At 43.5% G+C, this 23,808-nt stretch overlaps 31 non-coding genes across 31 annotated transcripts; all 31 read left to right on the top strand.

The window, feature by feature from the left end:
• Positions 1-103: 103 nt before the first annotated feature.
• Positions 104-186, top strand: TRNAL-UAG (transfer RNA leucine (anticodon UAG)). The gene has a single exon. It is a non-coding gene; the product is annotated as a tRNA-Leu (tRNA).
• A 632-nt stretch (positions 187-818) lies between these two features.
• Positions 819-901, top strand: TRNAL-CAG (transfer RNA leucine (anticodon CAG)). Its single transcript has one exon. It is a non-coding gene; the product is annotated as a tRNA-Leu (tRNA).
• A 186-nt stretch (positions 902-1,087) lies between these two features.
• Positions 1,088-1,170, top strand: TRNAL-AAG (transfer RNA leucine (anticodon AAG)). Its single transcript has one exon. It is a non-coding gene; the product is annotated as a tRNA-Leu (tRNA).
• A 1,024-nt stretch (positions 1,171-2,194) lies between these two features.
• Positions 2,195-2,277, top strand: TRNAL-UAG (transfer RNA leucine (anticodon UAG)). Its single transcript has one exon. It is a non-coding gene; the product is annotated as a tRNA-Leu (tRNA).
• Positions 2,278-2,909: 632 nt separating this feature from the next.
• Positions 2,910-2,992, top strand: TRNAL-CAG (transfer RNA leucine (anticodon CAG)). The gene has a single exon. It is a non-coding gene; the product is annotated as a tRNA-Leu (tRNA).
• Positions 2,993-3,178: 186 nt separating this feature from the next.
• TRNAL-AAG (transfer RNA leucine (anticodon AAG)) lies at positions 3,179-3,261 on the top strand. Its single transcript has one exon. It is a non-coding gene; the product is annotated as a tRNA-Leu (tRNA).
• Positions 3,262-4,285: 1,024 nt separating this feature from the next.
• On the top strand, positions 4,286-4,368 carry TRNAL-UAG (transfer RNA leucine (anticodon UAG)). The gene has a single exon. It is a non-coding gene; the product is annotated as a tRNA-Leu (tRNA).
• A 632-nt stretch (positions 4,369-5,000) lies between these two features.
• Positions 5,001-5,083, top strand: TRNAL-CAG (transfer RNA leucine (anticodon CAG)). The gene has a single exon. It is a non-coding gene; the product is annotated as a tRNA-Leu (tRNA).
• Positions 5,084-5,269: 186 nt separating this feature from the next.
• TRNAL-AAG (transfer RNA leucine (anticodon AAG)) lies at positions 5,270-5,352 on the top strand. The gene has a single exon. It is a non-coding gene; the product is annotated as a tRNA-Leu (tRNA).
• A 1,024-nt stretch (positions 5,353-6,376) lies between these two features.
• TRNAL-UAG (transfer RNA leucine (anticodon UAG)) lies at positions 6,377-6,459 on the top strand. The gene has a single exon. It is a non-coding gene; the product is annotated as a tRNA-Leu (tRNA).
• A 632-nt stretch (positions 6,460-7,091) lies between these two features.
• On the top strand, positions 7,092-7,174 carry TRNAL-CAG (transfer RNA leucine (anticodon CAG)). Its single transcript has one exon. It is a non-coding gene; the product is annotated as a tRNA-Leu (tRNA).
• A 186-nt stretch (positions 7,175-7,360) lies between these two features.
• Positions 7,361-7,443, top strand: TRNAL-AAG (transfer RNA leucine (anticodon AAG)). The gene has a single exon. It is a non-coding gene; the product is annotated as a tRNA-Leu (tRNA).
• Positions 7,444-8,467: 1,024 nt separating this feature from the next.
• On the top strand, positions 8,468-8,550 carry TRNAL-UAG (transfer RNA leucine (anticodon UAG)). The gene has a single exon. It is a non-coding gene; the product is annotated as a tRNA-Leu (tRNA).
• A 900-nt stretch (positions 8,551-9,450) lies between these two features.
• Positions 9,451-9,533, top strand: TRNAL-AAG (transfer RNA leucine (anticodon AAG)). The gene has a single exon. It is a non-coding gene; the product is annotated as a tRNA-Leu (tRNA).
• A 1,024-nt stretch (positions 9,534-10,557) lies between these two features.
• On the top strand, positions 10,558-10,640 carry TRNAL-UAG (transfer RNA leucine (anticodon UAG)). Its single transcript has one exon. It is a non-coding gene; the product is annotated as a tRNA-Leu (tRNA).
• Positions 10,641-11,272: 632 nt separating this feature from the next.
• TRNAL-CAG (transfer RNA leucine (anticodon CAG)) lies at positions 11,273-11,355 on the top strand. Its single transcript has one exon. It is a non-coding gene; the product is annotated as a tRNA-Leu (tRNA).
• Positions 11,356-12,648: 1,293 nt separating this feature from the next.
• On the top strand, positions 12,649-12,731 carry TRNAL-UAG (transfer RNA leucine (anticodon UAG)). Its single transcript has one exon. It is a non-coding gene; the product is annotated as a tRNA-Leu (tRNA).
• Positions 12,732-13,363: 632 nt separating this feature from the next.
• TRNAL-CAG (transfer RNA leucine (anticodon CAG)) lies at positions 13,364-13,446 on the top strand. The gene has a single exon. It is a non-coding gene; the product is annotated as a tRNA-Leu (tRNA).
• Positions 13,447-13,632: 186 nt separating this feature from the next.
• Positions 13,633-13,715, top strand: TRNAL-AAG (transfer RNA leucine (anticodon AAG)). The gene has a single exon. It is a non-coding gene; the product is annotated as a tRNA-Leu (tRNA).
• Positions 13,716-14,739: 1,024 nt separating this feature from the next.
• TRNAL-UAG (transfer RNA leucine (anticodon UAG)) lies at positions 14,740-14,822 on the top strand. Its single transcript has one exon. It is a non-coding gene; the product is annotated as a tRNA-Leu (tRNA).
• Positions 14,823-15,454: 632 nt separating this feature from the next.
• On the top strand, positions 15,455-15,537 carry TRNAL-CAG (transfer RNA leucine (anticodon CAG)). Its single transcript has one exon. It is a non-coding gene; the product is annotated as a tRNA-Leu (tRNA).
• A 186-nt stretch (positions 15,538-15,723) lies between these two features.
• TRNAL-AAG (transfer RNA leucine (anticodon AAG)) lies at positions 15,724-15,806 on the top strand. Its single transcript has one exon. It is a non-coding gene; the product is annotated as a tRNA-Leu (tRNA).
• Positions 15,807-16,830: 1,024 nt separating this feature from the next.
• Positions 16,831-16,913, top strand: TRNAL-UAG (transfer RNA leucine (anticodon UAG)). The gene has a single exon. It is a non-coding gene; the product is annotated as a tRNA-Leu (tRNA).
• A 632-nt stretch (positions 16,914-17,545) lies between these two features.
• On the top strand, positions 17,546-17,628 carry TRNAL-CAG (transfer RNA leucine (anticodon CAG)). Its single transcript has one exon. It is a non-coding gene; the product is annotated as a tRNA-Leu (tRNA).
• Positions 17,629-17,814: 186 nt separating this feature from the next.
• TRNAL-AAG (transfer RNA leucine (anticodon AAG)) lies at positions 17,815-17,897 on the top strand. Its single transcript has one exon. It is a non-coding gene; the product is annotated as a tRNA-Leu (tRNA).
• Positions 17,898-18,921: 1,024 nt separating this feature from the next.
• On the top strand, positions 18,922-19,004 carry TRNAL-UAG (transfer RNA leucine (anticodon UAG)). Its single transcript has one exon. It is a non-coding gene; the product is annotated as a tRNA-Leu (tRNA).
• Positions 19,005-19,905: 901 nt separating this feature from the next.
• Positions 19,906-19,988, top strand: TRNAL-AAG (transfer RNA leucine (anticodon AAG)). The gene has a single exon. It is a non-coding gene; the product is annotated as a tRNA-Leu (tRNA).
• A 1,024-nt stretch (positions 19,989-21,012) lies between these two features.
• TRNAL-UAG (transfer RNA leucine (anticodon UAG)) lies at positions 21,013-21,095 on the top strand. Its single transcript has one exon. It is a non-coding gene; the product is annotated as a tRNA-Leu (tRNA).
• Positions 21,096-21,727: 632 nt separating this feature from the next.
• On the top strand, positions 21,728-21,810 carry TRNAL-CAG (transfer RNA leucine (anticodon CAG)). The gene has a single exon. It is a non-coding gene; the product is annotated as a tRNA-Leu (tRNA).
• Positions 21,811-21,996: 186 nt separating this feature from the next.
• On the top strand, positions 21,997-22,079 carry TRNAL-AAG (transfer RNA leucine (anticodon AAG)). The gene has a single exon. It is a non-coding gene; the product is annotated as a tRNA-Leu (tRNA).
• A 1,024-nt stretch (positions 22,080-23,103) lies between these two features.
• On the top strand, positions 23,104-23,186 carry TRNAL-UAG (transfer RNA leucine (anticodon UAG)). Its single transcript has one exon. It is a non-coding gene; the product is annotated as a tRNA-Leu (tRNA).
• Positions 23,187-23,808: the final 622 nt, after the last annotated feature.

The following is a 23,808-nucleotide window of genomic DNA, read 5'->3' as shown; positions in this document are numbered from 1 at the left end:
TGCATAAAGTTGCACCTTGTGTTTGAAGGTTTAAATTATTTCAGGCTTGCATGGAGGTAGACGTTTCTGAGTAACTTTTATTCATTTATTGAAAGCCTATACTGTCAGGATGGCCGAGAGGTCTAAGGCGCTGTGTTTAGGCCACAGTCTCCTTTGGAGGCGTGGGTTCGAATCCCACTTCTGACATGCCTTTTGGAGATTTAATCTCCTTTATCAGGTTAACATCTGATGGAAGTTGCATCCGTTGGTCTTCACTTGGCACGTTATTCCGTTCTCCTCTTGTCAAGAGAGATGGGGTTTCTCATATATTTAGGTTCTATAATGTCTTGCTGACAAAGCGCAATCCTTACCAAATGAGCATAGGACCCATGTAAGAGGTCATCTGGAAGAGTCATGCTCTTGTATGCCCTGGCCAGACGGGCCCTGTAAATTTGGAAGAATGCCATTCATCTGGTAGACAACTGGACTCCAGCACACTTACAGCAATCTCCTCAGGGCTTTGATCAGGGGCTGCTTAAATTTGCATACTCCACCCTATGTTGTGACTTTGAGATCCCTTGTTGAAATTGCTTTAGCCAGCCAAGAGGTGGCTATTGTCTCAATTTCAAAGCAGCTTTGAGCCGTTCAAGTGGCTGGTGAATAGCACTTTCTCTTTGTTTGCCTCAAAGTTCTAAAGAGTTCTCCATAGGTCCTGCTCTGTACAGATTGTTCAAAGATCTGTTGGAAGTGCATATAATAGGATAAATAAATTGAGGGCATTCCTTTTCAGTACCTCACCTGCATGGCTGTCTGGCCTCTGGAAGATGCTGGGAAAGCAAGTCAGGATGGCCGAGTGGTCTAAGGCGCTGCGTTCAGGTCGCAGTCTCCTCTGGAGGCGTGGGTTCAAATCCCACTTCTGACAGTCCTGTGTTTACTCTAATTTTTTTCTTGAGAAATATGATCATTTCCCTCGCAGTGGCTTATAGGATTGTCTTCTTGGAAGAGTGCAGTGAGTTTTTTTCTTGCTCTAGCCACTATTGGCCTAAGCTCTGTGCATTTTTTGGTTCCTAATATCTTTCTCACCCTTTAGATGAAAAAGCAGCATGGGGTCAGGATGGCCGAGTGGTCTAAGGCGCTGCGTTAAGGCCGCAGTCTCTCCTGGAGGCGTGGGTTCGAATCCCACTTCTGACAAAACTTGAATTACATTTTCTCTCTCAGTTCCTTTAGAATCTCAGCTAAAAATTGGCAATGTAAATAATATCTGAATAAGTACCAAACTTCAGTTTCAACTGCAAATGCATTTGCCCTATTCTATCTTTAACGTTAATGTAATATTCTTCTAGCACTCGTGGTGTTTTATATTTCTTTTGTGGGGTACTTTAAAAATCTTTTTTATGAAAGAAATGGGTTACATTAAGTCTTGTGATGTTTTAGGTTTCCAATAAGGAGGTTTTAAATTTTATGTCACGTCATTTTCAGATGCTTCATTCAAGAGATGTTTCCACTATAGAATGCAGAGCAAGGGCAAAAATACAAGTGATAGAGCGAGTGAGTGAGAAGGAGTGTTGTGGAAGGACAGAATGAAACAAAGACAGAGTGAGTGAACGGCAGGGAGGCATAGAAGAGTAGTCTAGTAGTGAAGGAGACCTGCTTTTCCCTGCTCTTGACCTCCCACCCATCCCCAAACAACCACAAACATACCTTCTGTGCAAAGTTGGTATGCAGAATTTCACGCCTCAGCAAGTGAGGGTGAGTCCCAGGCCAGGGGCTAAAGAGCAAAAGAGTGCCTGTGCTCAGACTTTCCCTGCTAGGGATAGTTTATCTGGAACAAGGCCTACTCTCTTGTATCCAGCAAGGATCTAGAAATCCTGCATGAATCTGCAAGGCACATTGGCAGCATAAATTTGCATAAACTGCCCCACCTATTGCCTTCCTACTTCCTGTGCTGTAGTTGTTTGTGTAGAGAGAGAGGTCGCAGGCAAGGAAATGTTGTGAGTCGGATACAGGACCCTAAATAGCTGGTGAGAGGTATGTGGTGTTCTAAAAGCATGAAAACTGTATACCTGTGAAATAAAGTGCTTTCGTATGTGTTCTTCTGTGTTTATTGTCCTGTGCATAAAGTTGCACCTTGTGTTTGAAGGTTTAAATTATTTCAGGCTTGCATGGAGGTAGACGTTTCTGAGTAACTTTTATTCATTTCTTAAAAGCCTATACTGTCAGGATGGCCGAGAGGTCTAAGGCGCTGTGTTTAGGCCACAGTCTCCTTTGGAGGCGTGGGTTCGAATCCCACTTCTGACATGCCTTTTGGAGATTTAATCTCCTTTATCTGGTTAACATCTGATGGAAGTTGCATCTGTTGGTCTTCACTTGGCACGTTATTCCGTTCTCCTCTTGTCAAGAGAGATCGGGTTTCTCATATATTTAGGTTCTATAACGTCTTGCTGACAAAGCGCAATCCTTACCAAATGAGCATAGGACCCATGTAAGAGGTCATCTGGAAGAGTCATGCTCTTGTATGCCCTGGCCAGACGGGCCCTGCAAATTTGGAAGAATGCCATGCATCTGGTAGACAACTGGACTCCAGCACACTTACAGCAATTTCCTTAGGGCTTTGATCAGGGGCTGCTTAAATTTGCATACTCCACCCTATGTTGTGACTTTGAGATCCCTTGTTGAAATTGCTTTAGCCAGCCAAGAGGTGGCTATTGTCTCAATTTCAAAGCAGCTTTGAGCCGTTCAAGTGGCTGGTGAATAGCACTTTCTCTTTGTTCGCCTCAAAGTTCTAAAGAGTTCTCCATAGGTCCTGCTCTGTACAGATTGTTCAAAGATCTGTTGGAAGTGCATATAATAGGATAAATAAATTGAGGGCATTCCTTTTCAGTACCTCACCTGCATGGCTGTCTGGCCTCTGGAAGATGCTGGGAAAGCAAGTCAGGATGGCCGAGTGGTCTAAGGCGCTGCGTTCAGGTCGCAGTCTCCTCTGGAGGTGTGGGTTCAAATCCCACTTCTGACAGTCCTGTGTTTACTCTAATTTTTTTCTTGAGAAATATGATCATTTCCCTCGCAGTGGCTTATAGGATTGTCTTCTTGGAAGAGTGCAGTGAGTTTTTTTCTTGCTCTAGCCACTATTGGCCTAAGCTCTGTGCATTTTTTGGTTCCTAATATCTTTCTCACCCTTTCGATGAAAAAGCAGCATGGGGTCAGGATGGCCGAGTGGTCTAAGGCGCTGCGTTAAGGCCGCAGTCTCTCCTGGAGGCGTGGGTTCAAATCCCACTTCTGACAAAACTTGAATTCCATTTTCTCTCTCAGTTCCTTTAGAATCTCAGCTAAAAATTGGCAATGTAAATAATATCTGAATAAGTACCAAACTTCAGTTTCAACTGCAAATGCATTTGCCCTATTCTATCTTTAACGTTAATGTAATATTCTTCTAGCACTCGTGGTGTTTTATATTTGTTTTGTGGGGTACTTTAAAAATCTTTTTTATGAAAGAAATGGGTTACATTAAGTCTTGTGATGTTTTAGGTTTACAATAAGGAGGTTTTAAATTTTATGTCACGTCATTTTCAGATGCTTCATTCAAGAGATGTTTCCACTATAGAATGCAGAGCAAGGGCAAAAATACAAGTGATAGAGCGAGTGAGTGAGAAGGAGTGTTGTGGAAGGAGAGAATGAAACAAAGACAGAGTGAGTGAATGGCAGGGAGGCATAGAAGAGGAGTCTAGTAGTGCAGGAGACCTGCTTTTCCCTGCTCTTGACCTCCCACCCATCCCCAAACAACCACAAACATACCTTCTGTGCAAAGTTGGTATGCAGATTTTCACGCCTCAGCAAGTGAGGGTGAGTCCCAGGCCAGGGGCTAAAGAGCAAAAGAGTGCCTGTGCTCAGACTTTCCCTGCTAGGGATAGTTTATCTGGAACAAGGCCTACTCTCTTGTATCCAGCAAGGATCTAGAAATCCTGCATGAATCTGCAAGGCACATTGGCAGCATAAATTTGCATAAACTGCCCCACCTATTGCCTTCCTACTTCCTGTGCTGTAGTTGTTTGTGTAGAGAGAGAGGTCGCAGGCAAGGAAATGTTGTGAGTCGGATACAGGACCCTAAATAGCTGGTGAGAGGTATGTGGTGTTCTAAAAGCATGAAAACTGTATACCTGTGAAATAAAGTGCTTTCGTATGTGTTCTTCTGTGTTTATTGTCCTGTGCATAAAGTTGCACCTTGTGTTTGAAGGTTTAAATTATTTCAGGCTTGCATGGAGGTAGACGTTTCTGAGTAACTTTTATTCATTTCTTAAAAGCCTATACTGTCAGGATGGCCGAGAGGTCTAAGGCGCTGTGTTTAGGCCACAGTCTCCTTTGGAGGCGTGGGTTCGAATCCCACTTCTGACATGCCTTTTGGAGATTTAATCTCCTTTATCAGGTTAACATCTGATGGAAGTTGCATCTGTTGGTCTTCACTTGGCACGTTATTCCGTTCTCCTCTTGTCAAGAGAGATGGGGTTTCTCATATATTTAGGTTCTATAACGTCTTGCTGACAAAGCGCAATCCTTACCAAATGAGCATAGGACCCATGTAAGAGGTCATCTGGAATAGTCATGCTCTTGTATGCACTGGCCAGACGGGCCCTGCAAATTTGGAAGAATGCCATGCATCTGCTAGACAACTGGACTCCAGCACACTTACAGCAATTTCCTTAGGGCGTTGATCAGGGGCTGCTTAAATTTGCATACTCCACCCTATGTTGTGACTTTGAGATCCCTTGTTGAAATTGCTTTAGCCAGCCAAGAGGTGGCTATTGTCTCAATTTCAAAGCAGCTTTGAGCCGTTCAAGTGGCTGGTGAATAGCACTTTCTCTTTGTTTGCCTCAAAGTTCTAAAGAGTTCTCCATAGGTCCTGCTCTGTACAGATTGTTCAAAGATCTGTTGGAAGTGCATATAATAGGATAAATAAATTGAGGGCATTCCTTTTCAGTACCTCACCTGCATGGCTGTCTGGCCTCTGGAAGACGCTGGGAAAGAAAGTCAGGATGGCCGAGTGGTCTAAGGCGCTGCGTTCAGGTCGCAGTCTCCTCTGGAGGCGTGGGTTCAAATCCCACTTCTGACAGTCCTGTGTTTACTCTAATTATTTTCTTGAGAAATATGATCATTTCCCTCGCAGTGGCTTATAGGATTGTCTTCTTGGAAGAGTGCAGTGAGTTTTTTTCTTGCTCTAGCCACTATTGGCCTCAGCTCTGTGCATTTTTTGGTTCCTAATATCTTTCTCACCCTTTAGATGAAAAAGCAGCATGGGGTCAGGATGGCCGAGTGGTCTAAGGCGCTGCGTTAAGGCCGCAGTCTCTCCTGGAGGCGTGGGTTCGAATCCCACTTCTGACAAAACTTGAATTCCATTTTCTCTCTCAGTTCCTTTAGAATCTCAGCTAAAAATTGGCAATGTAAATAATATCTGAATAAGTACCAAACTTCAGTTTCAACTGCAAATGCATTTGCCCTATTCTATCTTTAACGTTAATGTAATATTCTTCTGGCACTCGTGGTGTTTTATATTTGTTTTGTGGGGTACTTTAAAAATCTTTTTTATGAAAGAAATGGGTTACATTAAGTCTTGTGATGTTTTAGGTTTCCAATAAGGAGGTTTTAAATTTTATGTCACGTCATTTTCAGATGCTTCATTCAAGAGATGTTTCCACTATAGAATGCAGAGCAAGGGCAAAAATACAAGTGATAGAGCGAGTGAGTGAGAAGGAGTGTTGTGGAAGGAGAGAATGAAACAAAGACAGAGTGAGTGAATGGCAGGGAGGCATAGAAGAGGAATCTAGTAGTGAAGGAGACCTGCTTTTCCCTGCTCTTGACCTCCCACCCATCCCCAAACAACCACAAACATACCTTCTGTGCAAAGTTGGTATGCAGAATTTCACGCCTCAGCAAGTGAGGGTGAGTCCCAGGCCAGGGGCTAAAGAGCAAAAGAGTGCCTGTGCTCAGACTTTCCCTGCTAGGGATAGTTTATCTGGAACAAGGCCTACTCTCTTGTATCCAGCAAGGATCTAGAAATCCTGCATGAATCTGCAAGGCACATTGGCAGCATAAATTTGCATAAACTGCCCCACCTATTGCCTTCCTACTTCCTGTGCTGTAGTTGTTTGTGTAGAGAGAGAGGTCGCAGGCAAGGAAATGTTGTGAGTCGGATACAGGACCCTAATTAGCTGGTGAGAGGTATGTGGTGTTCTAAAAGCATGAAAACTGTATACCTGTGAAATAAAGTGCTTTCGTATGTGTTCTTCTGTGTTTATTGTCCTGTGCATAAAGTTGCACCTTGTGTTTGAAGGTTTAAATTATTTCAGGGTTGCATGGAGGTAGACGTTTCTCAGTAACTTTTATTCATTTCTTAAAAGCATATACTGTCAGGATGGCCGAGAGGTCTAAGGCGCTGTGTTTAGGCCACAGTCTCCTTTGGAGGCGTGGGTTCGATTCCCACTTCTGACATGCCTTTTGGAGATTTAATCTCCTTTATCAGGTTAACATCTGATGGAAGTTGCATCTGTTGGTCTTCACTTGGCACGTTATTCCGTTCTCCTCTTGTCAAGAGAGATGGGGTTTCTCATATATTTAGGTTCTATAACGTCTTGCTGACAAAGCGCAATCCTTACCAAATGAGCATAGGACCCATGTAAGAGGTCATCTGGAAGAGTCATGCTCTTGTATGCCCTGGCCAGACGGGCCCAGCAAATTTGGAAGAATGCCATGCATCTGGTAGACAACTGGACTCCAGCACACTTACAGCAATTTCCTTAGGGCTTTGATCAGGGGCTGCTTAAATTTGCATACTCCACCCTATGTTGTGACTTTGAGATCCCTTGTTGAAATTGCTTTAGCCAGCCAAGAGGTGGCTATTGTCTCAATTTCAAAGCAGCTTTGAGCCGTTCAAGTGGCTGGTGAATAGCACTTTCTCTTTGTTCGCCTCAAAGTTCTAAAGAGTTCTCCATAGGTCCTGCTCTGTACAGATTGTTCAAAGATCTGTTGGAAGTGCATATAATAGGATAAATAAATTGAGGGCATTCCTTTTCAGTACCTCACCTGCATGGCTGTCTGGCCTCTGGAAGATGCTGGGAAAGCAAGTCAGGATGGCCGAGTGGTCTAAGGCGCTGCGTTCAGGTCGCAGTCTCCTCTGGAGGCGTGGGTTCAAATCCCACTTCTGACAGTCCTCTGTTTACTCTAATTTTTTTCTTGAGAAATATGATCATTTCCCTCGCAGTGGCTTATAGGATTGTCTTCTTGGAAGAGTGCAGTGAGTTTTTTTCTTGCTCTAGCCACTATCGGCCTAAGCTCTGTGCATTTTTTGGTTCCTAATATCTTTCTCACCCTTTAGATGAAAAAGCACCATGGGGTCAGGATGGCCGAGTGGTCTAAGGCGCTGCGTTAAGGCCGCAGTCTCTCCTGGAGGCGTGGGTTCGAATCCCACTTCTGACAAAACTTGAATTCCATTTTCTCTCTCAGTTCCTTTAGAATCTCAGCTAAAAATTGGCAATGTAAATAATATCTGAATAAGTACCAAACTTCAGTTTCAACTGCAAATGCATTTGCCCTATTCTATCTTTAACGTTAATGTAATATTCTTCTAGCACTCATGGTGTTTTATATTTCTTTTGTGGGGTACTTTAAAAATCTTTTTTATGAAAGAAATGGGTTACATTAAGTCTTGTGATGTTTTAGGTTTCCAATAAGGAGGTTTTAAATTTTATGTCACGTCATTTTCAGATGCTTCATTCAAGAGATGTTTCCACTATAGAATGCAGAGCAAGGGCAAAAATACAAGTGATAGAGCGAGTGAGTGAGAAGGAGTGTTGTGGAAGGACAGAATGAAACAAAGACAGAGTGAGTGAACGGCAGGGAGGCATAGAAGAGTAGTCTAGTAGTGAAGGAGACCTGCTTTTCCCTGCTCTTGACCTCCCACCCATCCCCAAACAACCACAAACATACCTTCTGTGCAAAGTTGGTATGCAGAATTTCACGCCTCAGCAAGTGAGGGTGAGTCCCAGGCCAGGGGCTAAAGAGCAAAAGAGTGCCTGTGCTCAGACTTTCCCTGCTAGGGATAGTTTATCTGGAACAAGGCCTACTCTCTTGTATCCAGCAAGGATCTAGAAATCCTGCATGAATCTGCAAGGCACATTGGCAGCATAAATTTGCATAAACTGCCCCACCTATTGCCTTCCTACTTCCTGTGCTGTAGTTGTTTGTGTAGAGAGAGAGGTCGCAGGCAAGGAAATGTTGTGAGTCGGATACAGGACCCTAATTAGCTGGTGAGAGGTATGTGGTGTTCTAAAAGCATGAAAACTGTATACCTGTGAAATAAAGTGCTTTCGTATGTGTTCTTCTGTGTTTATTGTCCTGTGCATAAAGTTGCACCTTGTGTTTGAAGGTTTAAATTATTTCAGGGTTGCATGGAGGTAGACGTTTCTCAGTAACTTTTATTCATTTCTTAAAAGCCTATACTGTCAGGATGGCCGAGAGGTCTAAGGCGCTGTGTTTAGGCCACAGTCTCCTTTGGAGGCGTGGGTTCGAATCCCACTTCTGACATGCCTTTTGGAGATTTAATCTCCTTTATCAGGTTAACATCTGATGGAAGTTGCATCTGTTGGTCTTCACTTGGCACGTTATTCCGTTCTCCTCTTGTCAAGAGAGATGGGTTTCTCATATATTTAGGTTCTATAACGTCTTGCTGACAAAGCGCAATCCTTACCAAATGAGCATAGGACCCATGTAAGAGGTCATCTGGAAGAGTCATGCTCTTGTATGCCCTGGCCAGACGGGCCCTGCAAATTTGGAAGAATGCCATGCATCTGGTAGACAACTGGACTCCAGCACACTTACAGCAATTTCCTTAGGGCTTTGATCAGGGGCTGCTTAAATTTGCATACTCCACCCTATGTTGTGACTTTGAGATCCCTTGTTGAAATTGCTTTAGCCAGCCAAGAGGTGGCTATTGTCTCAATTTCAAAGCAGCTTTGAGCCGTTCAAGTGGCTGGTGAATAGCACTTTCTCTTTGTTCGCCTCAAAGTTCTAAAGAGTTCTCCATAGGTCCTGCTCTGTACAGATTGTTCAAAGATCTGTTGGAAGTGCATATAATAGGATAAATAAATTGAGGGCATTCCTTTTCAGTACCTCACCTGCATGGCTGTCTGGCCTCTGGAAGATGCTGGGAAAGCAAGTCAGGATGGCCGAGTGGTCTAAGGCGCTGCGTTCAGGTCGCAGTCTCCTCTGGAGGTGTTGGTTCAAATCCCACTTCTGACAGTCCTGTGTTTACTCTAATTTTTTTCTTGAGAAATATGATCATTTCCCTCGCAGTGGCTTATAGGATTGTCTTCTTGGAAGAGTGCAGTGAGTTTTTTTCTTGCTCTAGCCACTATTGGCCTAAGCTCTGTGCATTTTTTGGTTCCTAATATCTTTCTCACCCTTTAGATGAAAAAGCAGCATGGGGTCAGGATGGCCGAGTGGTCTAAGGCGCTGCGTTAAGGCCGCAGTCTCTCCTGGAGGCGTGGGTTCAAATCCCACTTCTGACAAAACTTGAATTCCATTTTCTCTCTCAGTTCCTTTAGAATCTCAGCTAAAAATTGGCAATGTAAATAATATCTGAATAAGTACCAAACTTCAGTTTCAACTGCAAATGCATTTGCCCTATTCTATCTTTAACGTTAATGTAATATTCTTCTAGCACTCGTGGTGTTTTATATTTGTTTTGTGGGGTACTTTAAAAATCTTTTTTATGAAAGAAATGGGTTACATTAAGTCTTGTGATGTTTTAGGTTTCCAATAAGGAGGTTTTAAATTTTATGTCACGTCATTTTCAGATGCTTCATTCAAGAGATGTTTCCACTATAGAATGCAGAGCAAGGGCAAAAATACAAGTGATAGAGCGAGTGAGTGAGAAGGAGTGTTGTGGAAGGAGAGAATGAAACAAAGACAGAGTGAGTGAACGGCAGGGAGGCATAGAAGAGGAGTCTAGTAGTGAAGGAGACCTGCTTTTCCCTGCTCTTGACCTCCCACCCATCCCCAAACAACCACAAACATACCTTCTGTGCAAAGTTGGTATGCAGAATTTCACGCCTCAGCAAGTGAGGGTGAGTCCCAGGCCAGGGGCTAAAGAGCAAAAGAGTGCCTGTGCTCAGACTTTCCCTGCTAGGGATAGTTTATCTGGAACAAGGCCTACTCTCTTGTATCCAGCAAGGATCTAGAAATCCTGCATGAATCTGCAAGGCACATTGGCAGCATAAATTTGCATAAACTGCCCCACCTATTGCCTTCCTACTTCCTGTGCTGTAGTTGTTTGTGTAGAGAGAGAGGTCGCAGGCAAGGAAATGTTGTGAGTCGGATACAGGACCCTAAATAGCTGGTGAGAGGTATGTGGTGTTCTAAAAGCATGAAAACTGTATACCTGTGAAATAAAGTGCTTTCGTATGTGTTCTTCTGTGTTTATTGTCCTGTGCATAAAGTTGCACCTTGTGTTTGAAGGTTTAAATTATTTCAGGCTTGCATTGAGGTAGACGTTTCTGAGTAACTTTTATTCATTTCTTAAAAGCATATACTGTCAGGATGGCCGAGAGGTCTAAGGCGCTGTGTTTAGGCCACAGTCTCCTTTGGAGGCGTGGGTTCAAATCCCACTTCTGACATGCCTTTTGGAGATTTAATCTCCTTTATCAGGTTAACATCTGATGGAAGTTGCATCTGTTGGTCTTCACTTGGCACGTTATTCCGTTCTCCTCTTGTCAAGAGAGATGGGGTTTCTCATATATTTAGGTTCTATAACGTCTTGCTGACAAAGCGCAATCCTTACCATATGAGCATAGGACCCATGTAAGAGGTCATCTGGAAGAGTCATGCTCTTGTATGCCCTGGCCAGACGGGCCCTGCAAATTTGGAAGAATGCCATTCATCTGGTAGACAACTGGACTCCAGCACACTTACAGCAATCTCCTCAGGGCTTTGATCAGGGGATGCTTAAATTTGCATACTCCACCCTATGTTGTGACTTTGAGATCCCTTGTTGAAATTGCTTTAGCCAGCCAAGAGGTGGCTATTGTCTCAATTTCAAAGCAGCTTTGAGCCGTTCAAGTGGCTGGTGAATAGCACTTTCTCTTTGTTTGCCTCAAAGTTCTAAAGAGTTCTCCATAGGTCCTGCTCTGTACAGATTGTTCAAAGATCTGTTGGAAGTGCATATAATAGGATAAATAAATTGAGGGCATTCCTTTTCAGTACCTCACCTGCATGGCTGTCTGGCCTCTGGAAGATGCTGGGAAAGCAAGTCAGGATGGCCGAGTGGTCTAAGGCGCTGCGTTCAGATCGCAGTCTCCTCTGGAGGCGTGGGTTCAAATCCCACTTCTGACAGTCCTGTGTTTACTCTAATTTTTTTCTTGAGAAATATGATCATTTCCCTCGCAGTGGCTTATAGGATTGTCTTCTTGGAAGAGTGCAGTGAGTTTTTTTCTTGCTCTAGCCACTATTGGCCTAAGCTCTGTGCATTTTTTGGTTCCTAATATCTTTCTCACCCTTTAGATGAAAAAGCACCATGGGGTCATGATGGCCGAGTGGTCTAAGGCACTGCGTTAAGGCCGCAGTCTCTCCTGGAGGCGTGGGTTCGAATCCCACTTCTGACAAAACTTCAATTCCATTTTCTCTCTCAGTTCCTTTAGAATCTCAGCTAAAAATTGGCAATGTAAATAATATCTGAATAAGTACCAAACTTCAGTATCAACTGCAAATGCATTTGCCCTATTCTATCTTTAACGTTAATGTAATATTCTTCTAGCACTCGTGGTGTTTTATATTTCTTTTGTGGGGTACTTTAAAAATCTTTTTTATGAAAGAAATGGGTTACATTAAGTCTTGTGATGTTTTAGGTTTCCAATAAGGAGGTTTTAAATTTTATGTCACGTCATTTTCAGATGCTTCATTCAAGAGATGTTTCCACTATAGAATGCAGAGCAAGGGCAAAAATACAAGTGATAGAGCGAGTGAGTGAGAAGGAGTGTTGTGGAAGGACAGAATGAAACAAAGACAGAGTGAGTGAACGGCAGGGAGGCATAGAAGAGTAGTCTAGTAGTGAAGGAGACCTGCTTTTCCCTGCTCTTGACCTCCCACCCATCCCCAAACAACCACAAACATACCTTCTGTGCAAAGTTGGTATGCAGAATTTCACGCCTCAGCAAGTGAGGGTGAGTCCCAGGCCAGGGGCTAAAGAGCAAAAGAGTGCCTGTGCTCAGACTTTCCCTGCTAGGGATAGTTTATCTGGAACAAGGCCTACTCTCTTGTATCCAGCAAGGATCTAGAAATCCTGCATGAATCTGCAAGGCACATTGGCAGCATAAATTTGCATAAACTGCCCCACCTATTGCCTTCCTACTTCCTGTGCTGTAGTTGTTTGTGTAGAGAGAGAGGTCGCAGGCAAGGAAATGTTGTGAGTCGGATACAGGACCCTAAATAGCTGGTGAGAGGTATGTGGTGTTCTAAAAGCATGAAAACTGTATACCTGTGAAATAAAGTGCTTTCGTATGTGTTCTTCTGTGTTTATTGTCCTGTGCATAAAGTTGCACCTTGTGTTTGAAGGTTTAAATTATTTCAGGCTTGCATGGAGGTAGACGTTTCTGAGTAACTTTTATTCATTTCTTAAAAGCCTATACTGTCAGGATGGCCGAGAGGTCTAAGGCGCTGTGTTTAGGCCACAGTCTCCTTTGGAGGCGTGGGTTCGAATCCCACTTCTGACATGCCTTTTGGAGATTTAATCTCCTTTATCTGGTTAACATCTGATGGAAGTTGCATCTGTTGGTCTTCACTTGGCACGTTATTCCGTTCTCCTCTTGTCAAGAGAGATCGGGTTTCTCATATATTTAGGTTCTATAACGTCTTGCTGACAAAGCGCAATCCTTACCAAATGAGCATAGGACCCATGTAAGAGGTCATCTGGAAGAGTCATGCTCTTGTATGCCCTGGCCAGACGGGCCCTGCAAATTTGGAAGAATGCCATGCATCTGGTAGACAACTGGACTCCAGCACACTTACAGCAATTTCCTTAGGGCTTTGATCAGGGGCTGCTTAAATTTGCATACTCCACCCTATGTTGTGACTTTGAGATCCCTTGTTGAAATTGCTTTAGCCAGCCAAGAGGTGGCTATTGTCTCAATTTCAAAGCAGCTTTGAGCCGTTCAAGTGGCTGGTGAATAGCACTTTCTCTTTGTTCGCCTCAAAGTTCTAAAGAGTTCTCCATAGGTCCTGCTCTGTACAGATTGTTCAAAGATCTGTTGGAAGTGCATATAATAGGATAAATAAATTGAGGGCATTCCTTTTCAGTACCTCACCTGCATGGCTGTCTGGCCTCTGGAAGATGCTGGGAAAGCAAGTCAGGATGGCCGAGTGGTCTAAGGCGCTGCGTTCAGGTCGCAGTCTCCTCTGGAGGTGTGGGTTCAAATCCCACTTCTGACAGTCCTGTGTTTACTCTAATTTTTTTCTTGAGAAATATGATCATTTCCCTCGCAGTGGCTTATAGGATTGTCTTCTTGGAAGAGTGCAGTGAGTTTTTTTCTTGCTCTAGCCACTATTGGCCTAAGCTCTGTGCATTTTTTGGTTCCTAATATCTTTCTCACCCTTTCGATGAAAAAGCAGCATGGGGTCAGGATGGCCGAGTGGTCTAAGGCGCTGCGTTAAGGCCGCAGTCTCTCCTGGAGGCGTGGGTTCAAATCCCACTTCTGACAAAACTTGAATTCCATTTTCTCTCTCAGTTCCTTTAGAATCTCAGCTAAAAATTGGCAATGTAAATAATATCTGAATAAGTACCAAACTTCAGTTTCAACTGCAAATGCATTTGCCCTATTCTATCTTTAACGTTAATGTAATATTCTTCTAGCACTCGTGGTGTTTTATATTTGTTTTGTGGGGTACTTTAAAAATCTTTTTTATGAAAGAAATGGGTTACATTAAGTCTTGTGATGTTTTAGGTTTACAATAAGGAGGTTTTAAATTTTATGTCACGTCATTTTCAGATGCTTCATTCAAGAGATGTTTCCACTATAGAATGCAGAGCAAGGGCAAAAATACAAGTGATAGAGCGAGTGAGTGAGAAGGAGTGTTGTGGAAGGAGAGAATGAAACAAAGACAGAGTGAGTGAATGGCAGGGAGGCATAGAAGAGGAGTCTAGTAGTGCAGGAGACCTGCTTTTCCCTGCTCTTGACCTCCCACCCATCCCCAAACAACCACAAACATACCTTCTGTGCAAAGTTGGTATGCAGATTTTCACGCCTCAGCAAGTGAGGGTGAGTCCCAGGCCAGGGGCTAAAGAGCAAAAGAGTGCCTGTGCTCAGACTTTCCCTGCTAGGGATAGTTTATCTGGAACAAGGCCTACTCTCTTGTATCCAGCAAGGATCTAGAAATCCTGCATGAATCTGCAAGGCACATTGGCAGCATAAATTTGCATAAACTGCCCCACCTATTGCCTTCCTACTTCCTGTGCTGTAGTTGTTTGTGTAGAGAGAGAGGTCGCAGGCAAGGAAATGTTGTGAGTCGGATACAGGACCCTAAATAGCTGGTGAGAGGTATGTGGTGTTCTAAAAGCATGAAAACTGTATACCTGTGAAATAAAGTGCTTTCGTATGTGTTCTTCTGTGTTTATTGTCCTGTGCATAAAGTTGCACCTTGTGTTTGAAGGTTTAAATTATTTCAGGCTTGCATGGAGGTAGACGTTTCTGAGTAACTTTTATTCATTTCTTAAAAGCCTATACTGTCAGGATGGCCGAGAGGTCTAAGGCGCTGTGTTTAGGCCACAGTCTCCTTTGGAGGCGTGGGTTCGAATCCCCCTTCTGACATGCCTTTTGGAGATTTAATCTCCTTTATCAGGTTAACATCTGATGGAAGTTGCATCTGTTGGTCTTCACTTGGCACGTTATTCCGTTCTCCTCTTGTCAAGAGAGATGGGGTTTCTCATATATTTAGGTTCTATAACGTCTTGCTGACAAAGCGCAATCCTTACCAAATGAGCATAGGACCCATGTAAGAGGTCATCTGGAATAGTCATGCTCTTGTATGCACTGGCCAGACGGGCCCTGCAAATTTGGAAGAATGCCATGCATCTGCTAGACAACTGGACTCCAGCACACTTACAGCAATTTCCTTAGGGCGTTGATCAGGGGCTGCTTAAATTTGCATACTCCACCCTATGTTGTGACTTTGAGATCCCTTGTTGAAATTGCTTTAGCCAGCCAAGAGGTGGCTATTGTCTCAATTTCAAAGCAGCTTTGAGCCGTTCAAGTGGCTGGTGAATAGCACTTTCTCTTTGTTTGCCTCAAAGTTCTAAAGAGTTCTCCATAGGTCCTGCTCTGTACAGATTGTTCAAAGATCTGTTGGAAGTGCATATAATAGGATAAATAAATTGAGGGCATTCCTTTTCAGTACCTCACCTGCATGGCTGTCTGGCCTCTGGAAGACGCTGGGAAAGAAAGTCAGGATGGCCGAGTGGTCTAAGGCGCTGCGTTCAGGTCGCAGTCTCCTCTGGAGGCGTGGGTTCAAATCCCACTTCTGACAGTCCTGTGTTTACTCTAATTATTTTCTTGAGAAATATGATCATTTCCCTCGCAGTGGCTTATAGGATTGTCTTCTTGGAAGAGTGCAGTGAGTTTTTTTCTTGCTCTAGCCACTATTGGCCTCAGCTCTGTGCATTTTTTGGTTCCTAATATCTTTCTCACCCTTTAGATGAAAAAGCAGCATGGGGTCAGGATGGCCGAGTGGTCTAAGGCGCTGCGTTAAGGCCGCAGTCTCTCCTGGAGGCGTGGGTTCGAATCCCACTTCTGACAAAACTTGAATTCCATTTTCTCTCTCAGTTCCTTTAGAATCTCAGCTAAAAATTGGCAATGTAAATAATATCTGAATAAGTACCAAACTTCAGTTTCAACTGCAAATGCATTTGCCCTATTCTATCTTTAACGTTAATGTAATATTCTTCTGGCACTCGTGGTGTTTTATATTTGTTTTGTGGGGTACTTTAAAAATCTTTTTTATGAAAGAAATGGGTTACATTAAGTCTTGTGATGTTTTAGGTTTCCAATAAGGAGGTTTTAAATTTTATGTCACGTCATTTTCAGATGCTTCATTCAAGAGATGTTTCCACTATAGAATGCAGAGCAAGGGCAAAAATACAAGTGATAGAGCGAGTGAGTGAGAAGGAGTGTTGTGGAAGGAGAGAATGAAACAAAGACAGAGTGAGTGAATGGCAGGGAGGCATAGAAGAGGAATCTAGTAGTGAAGGAGACCTGCTTTTCCCTGCTCTTGACCTCCCACCCATCCCCAAACAACCACAAACATACCTTCTGTGCAAAGTTGGTATGCAGAATTTCACGCCTCAGCAAGTGAGGGTGAGTCCCAGGCCAGGGGCTAAAGAGCAAAAGAGTGCCTGTGCTCAGACTTTCCCTGCTAGGGATAGTTTATCTGGAACAAGGCCTACTCTCTTGTATCCAGCAAGGATCTAGAAATCCTGCATGAATCTGCAAGGCACATTGGCAGCATAAATTTGCATAAACTGCCCCACCTATTGCCTTCCTACTTCCTGTGCTGTAGTTGTTTGTGTAGAGAGAGAGGTCGCAGGCAAGGAAATGTTGTGAGTCGGATACAGGACCCTAATTAGCTGGTGAGAGGTATGTGGTGTTCTAAAAGCATGAAAACTGTATACCTGTGAAATAAAGTGCTTTCGTATGTGTTCTTCTGTGTTTATTGTCCTGTGCATAAAGTTGCACCTTGTGTTTGAAGGTTTAAATTATTTCAGGGTTGCATGGAGGTAGACGTTTCTCAGTAACTTTTATTCATTTCTTAAAAGCATATACTGTCAGGATGGCCGAGAGGTCTAAGGCGCTGTGTTTAGGCCACAGTCTCCTTTGGAGGCGTGGGTTCGATTCCCACTTCTGACATGCCTTTTGGAGATTTAATCTCCTTTATCAGGTTAACATCTGATGGAAGTTGCATCTGTTGGTCTTCACTTGGCACGTTATTCCGTTCTCCTCTTGTCAAGAGAGATGGGGTTTCTCATATATTTAGGTTCTATAACGTCTTGCTGACAAAGCGCAATCCTTACCAAATGAGCATAGGACCCATGTAAGAGGTCATCTGGAAGAGTCATGCTCTTGTATGCCCTGGCCAGACGGGCCCAGCAAATTTGGAAGAATGCCATGCATCTGGTAGACAACTGGACTCCAGCACACTTACAGCAATTTCCTTAGGGCTTTGATCAGGGGCTGCTTAAATTTGCATACTCCACCCTATGTTGTGACTTTGAGATCCCTTGTTGAAATTGCTTTAGCCAGCCAAGAGGTGGCTATTGTCTCAATTTCAAAGCAGCTTTGAGCCGTTCAAGTGGCTGGTGAATAGCACTTTCTCTTTGTTCGCCTCAAAGTTCTAAAGAGTTCTCCATAGGTCCTGCTCTGTACAGATTGTTCAAAGATCTGTTGGAAGTGCATATAATAGGATAAATAAATTGAGGGCATTCCTTTTCAGTACCTCACCTGCATGGCTGTCTGGCCTCTGGAAGATGCTGGGAAAGCAAGTCAGGATGGCCGAGTGGTCTAAGGCGCTGCGTTCAGGTCGCAGTCTCCTCTGGAGGCGTGGGTTCAAATCCCACTTCTGACAGTCCTCTGTTTACTCTAATTTTTTTCTTGAGAAATATGATCATTTCCCTCGCAGTGGCTTATAGGATTGTCTTCTTGGAAGAGTGCAGTGAGTTTTTTTCTTGCTCTAGCCACTATCGGCCTAAGCTCTGTGCATTTTTTGGTTCCTAATATCTTTCTCACCCTTTAGATGAAAAAGCACCATGGGGTCAGGATGGCCGAGTGGTCTAAGGCGCTGCGTTAAGGCCGCAGTCTCTCCTGGAGGCGTGGGTTCGAATCCCACTTCTGACAAAACTTGAATTCCATTTTCTCTCTCAGTTCCTTTAGAATCTCAGCTAAAAATTGGCAATGTAAATAATATCTGAATAAGTACCAAACTTCAGTTTCAACTGCAAATGCATTTGCCCTATTCTATCTTTAACGTTAATGTAATATTCTTCTAGCACTCATGGTGTTTTATATTTCTTTTGTGGGGTACTTTAAAAATCTTTTTTATGAAAGAAATGGGTTACATTAAGTCTTGTGATGTTTTAGGTTTCCAATAAGGAGGTTTTAAATTTTATGTCACGTCATTTTCAGATGCTTCATTCAAGAGATGTTTCCACTATAGAATGCAGAGCAAGGGCAAAAATACAAGTGATAGAGCGAGTGAGTGAGAAGGAGTGTTGTGGAAGGACAGAATGAAACAAAGACAGAGTGAGTGAACGGCAGGGAGGCATAGAAGAGTAGTCTAGTAGTGAAGGAGACCTGCTTTTCCCTGCTCTTGACCTCCCACCCATCCCCAAACAACCACAAACATACCTTCTGTGCAAAGTTGGTATGCAGAATTTCACGCCTCAGCAAGTGAGGGTGAGTCCCAGGCCAGGGGCTAAAGAGCAAAAGAGTGCCTGTGCTCAGACTTTCCCTGCTAGGGATAGTTTATCTGGAACAAGGCCTACTCTCTTGTATCCAGAAAGGATCTAGAAATCCTGCATGAATCTGCAAGGCACATTGGCAGCATAAATTTGCATAAACTGCCCCACCTATTGCCTTCCTACTTCCTGTGCTGTAGTTGTTTGTGTAGAGAGAGAGGTCGCAGGCAAGGAAATGTTGTGAGTCGGATACAGGACCCTAAATAGCTGGTGAGAGGTATGTGGTGTTCTAAAAGCATGAAAACTGTATACCTGTGAAATAAAGTGCTTTCGTATGTGTTCTTCTGTGTTTATTGTCCTGTGCATAAAGTTGCACCATGTGTTTGAAGGTTTAAATTATTTCAGGCTTGCATGGAGGTAGACGTTTCTGAGTAACTTTTATTCATTTCTTAAAAGCCTATACTGTCAGGATGGCCGAGAGGTCTAAGGCGCTGTGTTTAGGCCACAGTCTCCTTTGGAGGCGTGGGTTCGAATCCCACTTCTGACATGCCTTTTGGAGATTTAATCTCCTTTATCAGGTTAACATCTGATGGAAGTTGCATCTGTTGGTCTTCACTTGGCACGTTATTCCGTTCTCCTCTTGTCAAGAGAGATGGGGTTTCTCATATATTTAGGTTCTATAACGTCTTGCTGACAAAGCGCAATCCTTACCAAATGAGCATAGGACCCATGTAAGAGGTCATCTGGAAGAGTCATGCTCTTGTATGCCCTGGCCAGACGGGCCCTGCAAATTTGGAAGAATGCCATGCATCTGGTAGACAACTGGACTCCAGCACACTTACAGCAATTTCCTTAGGGCTTTGATCAGGGGCTGCTTAAATTTGCATACTCCACCCTATGTTGTGACTTTGAGATCCCTTGTTGAAATTGCTTTAGCCAGCCAAGAGGTGGCTATTGTCTCAATTTCAAAGCAGCTTTGAGCCGTTCAAGTGGCTGGTGAATAGCACTTTCTCTTTGTTCGCCTCAAAGTTCTAAAGAGTTCTCCATAGGTCCTGCTCTGTACAGATTGTTCAAAGATCTGTTGGAAGTGCATATAATAGGATAAATAAATTGAGGGCATTCCTTTTCAGTACCTCACCTGCATGGCTGTCTGGCCTCTGGAAGATGCTGGGAAAGCAAGTCAGGATGGCCGAGTGGTCTAAGGCGCTGCGTTCAGGTCGCAGTCTCCTCTGGAGGTGTTGGTTCAAATCCCACTTCTGACAGTCCTGTGTTTACTCTAATTTTTTTCTTGAGAAATATGATCATTTCCCTCGCAGTGGCTTATAGGATTGTCTTCTTGGAAGAGTGCAGTGAGTTTTTTTCTTGCTCTAGCCACTATTGGCCTAAGCTCTGTGCATTTTTTGGTTCCTAATATCTTTCTCACCCTTTAGATGAAAAAGCAGCATGGGGTCAGGATGGCCGAGTGGTCTAAGGCGCTGCGTTAAGGCCGCAGTCTCTCCTGGAGGCGTGGGTTCAAATCCCACTTCTGACAAAACTTGAATTCCATTTTCTCTCTCAGTTCCTTTAGAATCTCAGCTAAAAATTGGCAATGTAAATAATATCTGAATAAGTACCAAACTTCAGTTTCAACTGCAAATGCATTTGCCCTATTCTATCTTTAACGTTAATGTAATATTCTTCTAGCACTCGTGGTGTTTTATATTTGTTTTGTGGGGTACTTTAAAAATCTTTTTTATGAAAGAAATGGGTTACATTAAGTCTTGTGATGTTTTAGGTTTCCAATAAGGAGGTTTTAAATTTTATGTCACGTCATTTTCAGATGCTTCATTCAAGAGATGTTTCCACTATAGAATGCAGAGCAAGGGCAAAAATACAAGTGATAGAGCGAGTGAGTGAGAAGGAGTGTTGTGGAAGGAGAGAATGAAACAAAGACAGAGTGAGTGAATGGCAGGGAGGCATAGAAGAGGAGTCTAGTAGTGAAGGAGACCTGCTTTTCCCTGCTCTTGACCTCCCACCCATCCCCAAACAACCACAAACATACCTTCTGTGCAAAGTTGGTATGCAGAATTTCACGCCTCAGCAAGTGAGGGTGAGTCCCAGGCCAGGGGCTAAAGAGCAAAAGAGTGCCTGTGCTCAGACTTTCCCTGCTAGGGATAGTTTATCTGGAACAAGGCCTACTCTCTTGTATCCAGCAAGGATCTAGAAATCCTGCATGAATCTGCAAGGCACATTGGCAGCATAAATTTGCATAAACTGCCCCACCTATTGCCTTCCTACTTCCTGTGCTGTAGTTGTTTGTGTAGAGAGAGAGGTCGCAGGCAAGGAAATGTTGTGAGTCGGATACAGGACCCTAATTAGCTGGTGAGAGGTATGTGGTGTTCTAAAAGCATGAAAACTGTATACCTGTGAAATAAAGTGCTTTCGTATGTGTTCTTCTGTGTTTATTGTCCTGTGCATAAAGTTGCACCTTGTGTTTGAAGGTTTAAATTATTTCAGGGTTGCATGGAGGTAGACGTTTCTCAGTAACTTTTATTCATTTCTTAAAAGCATATACTGTCAGGATGGCCGAGAGGTCTAAGGCGCTGTGTTTAGGCCACAGTCTCCTTTGGAGGCGTGGGTTCGATTCCCACTTCTGACATGCCTTTTGGAGATTTAATCTCCTTTATCAGGTTAACATCTGATGGAAGTTGCATCTGTTGGTCTTCACTTGGCACGTTATTCCGTTCTCCTCTTGTCAAGAGAGATGGGGTTTCTCATATATTTAGGTTCTATAACGTCTTGCTGACAAAGCGCAATCCTTACCAAATGAGCATAGGACCCATGTAAGAGGTCATCTGGAAGAGTCATGCTCTTGTATGCCCTGGCCAGACGGGCCCAGCAAATTTGGAAGAATGCCATGCATCTGGTAGACAACTGGACTCCAGCACACTTACAGCAATTTCCTTAGGGCTTTGATCAGGGGCTGCTTAAATTTGCATACTCCACCCTATGTTGTGACTTTGAGATCCCTTGTTGAAATTGCTTTAGCCAGCCAAGAGGTGGCTATTGTCTCAATTTCAAAGCAGCTTTGAGCCGTTCAAGTGGCTGGTGAATAGCACTTTCTCTTTGTTCGCCTCAAAGTTCTAAAGAGTTCTCCATAGGTCCTGCTCTGTACAGATTGTTCAAAGATCTGTTGGAAGTGCATATAATAGGATAAATAAATTGAGGGCATTCCTTTTCAGTACCTCACCTGCATGGCTGTCTGGCCTCTGGAAGATGCTGGGAAAGCAAGTCAGGATGGCCGAGTGGTCTAAGGCGCTGCGTTCAGGTCGCAGTCTCCTCTGGAGGCGTGGGTTCAAATCCCACTTCTGACAGTCCTCTGTTTACTCTAATTTTTTTCTTGAGAAATATGATCATTTCCCTCGCAGTGGCTTATAGGATTGTCTTCTTGGAAGAGTGCAGTGAGTTTTTTTCTTGCTCTAGCCACTATCGGCCTAAGCTCTGTGCATTTTTTGGTTCCTAATATCTTTCTCACCCTTTAGATGAAAAAGCACCATGGGGTCAGGATGGCCGAGTGGTCTAAGGCGCTGCGTTAAGGCCGCAGTCTCTCCTGGAGGCGTGGGTTCGAATCCCACTTCTGACAAAACTTGAATTCCATTTTCTCTCTCAGTTCCTTTAGAATCTCAGCTAAAAATTGGCAATGTAAATAATATCTGAATAAGTACCAAACTTCAGTTTCAACTGCAAATGCATTTGTCCTATTCTATCTTTAACGTTAATGTAATATTCTTCTAGCACTCATGGTGTTTTATATTTCTTTTGTGGGGTACTTTAAAAATCTTTTTTATGAAAGAAATGGGTTACATTAAGTCTTGTGATGTTTTAGGTTTCCAATAAGGAGGTTTTAAATTTTATGTCACGTCATTTTCAGATGCTTCATTCAAGAGATGTTTCCACTATAGAATGCAGAGCAAGGGCAAAAATACAAGTGATAGAGCGAGTGAGTGAGAAGGAGTGTTGTGGAAGGACAGAATGAAACAAAGACAGAGTGAGTAAACGGCAGGGAGGCATAGAAGAGTAGTCTAGTAGTGAAGGAGACCTGCTTTTCCCTGCTCTTGACCTCCCACCCATCCCCAAACAACCACAAACATACCTTCTGTGCAAAGTTGGTATGCAGAATTTCACGCCTCAGCAAGTGAGGGTGAGTCCCAGGCCAGGGGCTAAAGAGCAAAAGAGTGCCTGTGCTCAGACTTTCCCTGCTAGGGATAGTTTATCTGGAACAAGGCCTACTCTCTTGTATCCAGAAAGGATCTAGAAATCCTGCATGAATCTGCAAGGCACATTGGCAGCATAAATTTGCATAAACTGCCCCACCTATTGCCTTCCTACTTCCTGTGCTGTAGTTGTTTGTGTAGAGAGAGAGGTCGCAGGCAAGGAAATGTTGTGAGTCGGATACAGGACCCTAAATAGCTGGTGAGAGGTATGTGGTTTTCTAAAAGCATGAAAACTGTATACCTGTGAAATAAAGTGCTTTCGTATGTGTTCTTCTGTGTTTATTGTCCTGTGCATAAAGTTGCACCTTGTGTTTGAAGGTTTAAATTATTTCAGGCTTGCATGGAGGTAGACGTTTCTGAGTAACTTTTATTCATTTCTTAAAAGCCTATACTGTCAGGATGGCCGAGAGGTCTAAGGCGCTGTGTTTAGGCCACAGTCTCCTTTGGAGGCGTGGGTTCGAATCCCACTTCTGACATGCCTTTTGGAGATTTAATCTCCTTTATCAGGTTAACATCTGATGGAAGTTGCATCTGTTGGTCTTCACTTGGCACGTTATTCCGTTCTCCTCTTGTCAAGAGAGATGGGGTTTCTCATATATTTAGGTTCTATAACGTCTTGCTGACAAAGCGCAATCCTTACCAAATGAGCATAGGACCCATGTAAGAGGTCATCTGGAAGAGTCATGCTCTTGTATGCCCTGGCCAGACGGGCCCTGCAAATTTGGAAGAATGCCATGCATCTGGTAGACAACTGGACTCCAGCACACTTACAGCAATTTCCTTAGGGCTTTGATCAGGGGCTGCTTAAATTTGCATACTCCACCCTATGTTGTGACTTTGAGATCCCTTGTTGAAATTGCTTTAGCCAGCCAAGAGGTGGCTATTGTCTCAATTTCAAAGCAGCTTTGAGCCGTTCAAGTGGCTGGTGAATAGCACTTTCTCTTTGTTCGCCTCAAAGTTCTAAAGAGTTCTCCATAGGTCCTGCTCTGTACAGATTGTTCAAAGATCTGTTGGAAGTGCATATAATAGGATAAATAAATTGAGGGCATTCCTTTTCAGTACCTCACCTGCATGGCTGTCTGGCCTCTGGAAGATGCT

Source organism: Triturus cristatus, chromosome 6, assembly GCF_964204655.1.
Source record: "Triturus cristatus chromosome 6, aTriCri1.1, whole genome shotgun sequence".
Lineage (NCBI taxonomy): Eukaryota > Metazoa > Chordata > Amphibia > Caudata > Salamandridae > Triturus > Triturus cristatus.
This window is presented reverse-complemented; position numbering and strand designations above follow the sequence as displayed.